This window comes from Sus scrofa, chromosome 10 (genome assembly GCF_054392235.1).
Source record: "Sus scrofa isolate SSC_HxYL_T2T_F1_AM1 chromosome 10, Sscrofa_HxYL_maternal_Yorkshire_Landrace_v2.0, whole genome shotgun sequence".
Taxonomy (NCBI): domain Eukaryota; kingdom Metazoa; phylum Chordata; class Mammalia; order Artiodactyla; family Suidae; genus Sus; species Sus scrofa.
Window position 1 is genome coordinate 32,348,886 of NC_139392.1, and position 4,038 is coordinate 32,352,923.

At 38.1% G+C, this 4,038-nt stretch overlaps 1 pseudogene; it reads left to right on the plus strand.

The window, feature by feature from the left end:
- Positions 1-2,078: 2,078 nt before the first annotated feature.
- Positions 2,079-3,007, plus strand: LOC100525554 (olfactory receptor 8I2-like; annotated as a pseudogene).
- The last annotated feature ends 1,031 nt before the right edge of the window (positions 3,008-4,038 follow it).

The following is a 4,038-nucleotide window of genomic DNA, read 5'->3' on the forward strand; positions in this document are numbered from 1 at the left end:
TGTACCCCGAGGTTTATTTTTAATTTGCCTGAGATACATCTCCAAAGGAGATGTTTGGAAATAAATATTCCTTACTTTTTTGTTTTTCAGTGTAAATGTCCATAGATAGTAAAATTAACATAGTTTAAAAGTACATATTTATTTTGATATTTAATATGTTACACACCAACCAGCACATATAACACATTTTCTAAAATATTGTGAAATGTAAATGAGATACACATGCCAGGGTATTTATCCTTTGCACCTCGCTAGAGAGAGTGGTGAGCGGTGGTGCTGGGCTGCACTATGCAGCTTACACTCTGGCAGTCAGCTGCTCCCTGGGCAGTGCTCTCTGCCAGGGCCCCCAGTGCCCACGCTCACCACTCTCCTAACGAAGCAGGAAGGACTGGCCCTGGTCTTGCCATGCATTGCCCCATCCAGGGCCGGGGGTTGCAGACTTGGAGGTGCACACTGCCAGGCTCCCTAAGGAGATGGGTGGGGTGAGGGTCACAACTGTGTGGCGGTATTAGGCTCAGGTTCCACTCCCCAGGGACATCACTACCTGGCTTCCCTGTAGGGCTATGCTTGGGGTTGGGGGCTGGCCAGGAAAGGCATGCTAGGGGGCCATGTGTGGCTCTGTGTATTGGTTGCTGGGCACCACCAAAGCCCCCCACCCCATCCAGGCAACACCAATCCAGGGCCCTGGGTTCCTGTCCTGGGAAGGGAGAGATCTGTGTGCTGAGTTTCCAAAGAAGGCCTTGGATCACCCCTGGCTGATGCAGGGGTTGGGGGTAAGGGGCAGTGGGGAGGTGGGGCAACAGTTGCCAGAGGTAAAGTGCCTTAACCTGAGAGGAAAAGAAAAAAAAGCCAGTTTTTTCAGTTCTGATTATTTATCACCCACTTATGTCAATATAACTAAGCAAGTTCTCTAATTTCTAGTGTAATCAGCTTGCATATTATTTTTTTGCTTTAAATATAATAAATCATATTTACTTCACTGTTTGTAGGTGTTTTATCATTGACTTGGAAAGTATCATCTTGCAATGAATTAGTTATCCCCTGAGGTCATAGATAACCATACACTTCATGTTGGAAACACACATGGTTACTAAGCACACATACAAAACTATTCGGCTATGATATAGATTAAGTTCCTCATTTGGTCATATCTCACCAATTGAAAGAAAGGATAGGTGATAGAAAATAACTAGAGATTTTTAGCATTAACATGGAAAATAAGCACAGTGTTTCTTACTTCCTTTTTATGTATATTTTATATAATTTGTGAATTTATACTGTACATTATAAATTAAGGTAATACATAAATATGTATATATGAATGATTAAATGTGTCCATCTATGATCTTATTAAGCTCTTAAAGCAATCCTTTATTTATTTATTTATTTATTTATTTATGAATAACGATTTTTATTTTTTCCATTGTAGCTGGTTTAGAGTGTTCTGTCGATTTCCTACTGTACAGCAAGGTGACACAATCACACATACACATATATATTCTTTTTTCTCATATTATCATGCTCTATCATAAGTGACTATATATATATATATAGTTCCTACACAGCAGGAACTCATTGCTTATCCTTTCCAAAATCAATCCTTTAAAGTAGCTGTTAAATGCTGAAATCTTAAGACTGCCACACAAAAGTATTAAATTCACAAATTACAGATCCTACTTTCCTAAATAACCTTTATATTTTCTAATACAGTGTAATTTATTCCAGGATGTAAATTTCAAAGTGTGTGACTTGATGTCCAGTGATACCAGGGTAGAGGCTGTTAGATCTTAGATGGAAAATCTTTAAAAATCTTTCCAGATAAATTTATTTTTGAGTGCAACCAATTCCACACAACTATGATTTTGAAAATTTTTAATTCACATGTCAGCTTTTTAAAGAGTAAAAATGACATATATGTTATCAATTAACTTGATGTCATTAACATTCATGTCTCATTGGTCACCCTCCCATTGTGGGAGGCTAAGTCTGTGGTGGTCATCAAGTCTACAGACATGCATCCTTCTCTAACTTCCATTATTGTTATTTGGCAGGTAAGTCAAAGGCCTGAGTTGATAGACATGACTGGGAACAATTTCACTGAGGTGACTTTCCTCATCCTCTCTGGATTTGCAAATCACCCTGAGCTACAAGTCAGCCTTTCTTGATGTTCCTTTTTATTTATCTATTCACTGTTTTGGGAAATCTTGGGTTGATTATGTTAATCAGAACTGACTCTCAGCTTAACACACCTATGTACTTTTTCCTTAGGAATTTAGCATTCATTGACATATTTCATTCCTCTGCTGTAACAACCAAGGCACTGGGGAATTTCCAGTCAAAACAGAAAACCATCTCCTTCATTGGGTGCTTTCAAATGTGCTTTGTTGTGGGTTTAGTATGTAGTGAGTGTTTTCTTCTGGGATCAATGGCCTATGGCCTCTGTGTTGCAATCTGCAATCCCTTACTGTGTTCAGTGATTACGTCCCAGAAAGTGTGTAACTGTCTGGGAGCAATGCCATATACAGTAGGCTTTACCAGTTCTCTGATGTCCATCTGTGTGATCAGCAGTTTGGCTTTCGGTGATACCAGCATCAATCACTTGTTCTGTGACACCACAGCTCTTCTGGCCCTGTCCTGTGTGGATACATTCAGCACAGAAGTGGAGATCTTTGTTTTGGCTGGGTTCACCCTTCTTAGCTCTCTCTTCATCATCATCATCACTTATATTGTCAATGTCTCAGCCATCCTGAAGATCAAGTCTGTATCAGGCAGACAGAAGACCTTTTCCACCTGTGCATCCCAACTCATGGGTGTGACTATCTTCTATGGGTCCCTGGTTTTCACATATTTGCAGCCTGATAACACACCATCCTTGACCCAAGCACAGGTGGCATCTGTATTCTATACTGCTGTCATTCCAATGCTGAATCCACTCATCTATATTTTGAGGAATAAATATGTAAAAAGTGCTCTCCTTAGAGCCATACAAAGAAGACATTCTGCATGACAAATCTCTTCATGTTGCAATTAAAGCAAATCTGGCTGGTTTCAAGCATTCCATTGCTCCAAAATTAGAAAAATACTAGAATAATTCCAAAAGCTATAACACAAAGTAACTGATAGCAGAGCCTTAAAATGTGAGAGACAGATGATTACTTAATGTGTATGGAATACTGAATCATCATTTTAAGAGTTCATTACATTTATTCAGACACACACATGCCCAAATCAGACAGCAATTGACCTGTAACTGAATCTTTCCCCAAACATCCTTGAGTGAGCATGCTATCACAGTAAAAACATGTTAAACAAGTACTTAACTGACTTTTCATATTGTTTGATATTGTTTTCTCAACCATCAACAAATTGAGAATAGTAGTATACTAATAGACAAAGAGATAAAGACTCTTAAATATCATTAACAAGAAGTTATTGCTGAAAACTAGAGACCAAAAGAAAGAGTACAGAATTAACAAAAACAAATGTAAGTCCAGGGTTGAAGGGGTGAGTCATTGAAGTTATTTCAGTGGTGACCAGTGATAACAAGAGACATTGGATAATATAAAGACATCTTGTAGTCATATGGATTAATTTCACCATAACAGTTAGAATTTAGATCATTTATCTCTGAAGCATGATCTTTAATTACACAGAAAAGCAATGCATTTATGAAGTGGAGTTCAGTCTCCATCAAAAACAGCAGTTTAATTTATCACCTTGATGTGCCTCCCTAAGTTCAAAGACTTGATAAGCTTTTAAATTGTGAATGTGTGTGATTGTATAGACAAATGAAGTACTAGCAGTAGTATAATTCCCAAGGCATTTAGGAGGTATCTGTAGAGATTCTCATTTCTCTAAAACAGGCAGAAAAATTTCACTAAGTCTATAGTAGTAAAAGCAGAAATTGTTTCCCTTCTTTTTCCTTGATAAGAGGCTTAGAGTAAACCTCATTTAATGAACTCTCCCAGGCACTGTTAAAAATGACCACTGGAAAAGACGTAATCCTCAATATGTAACTAAATACTTTTCCTTGCTTTT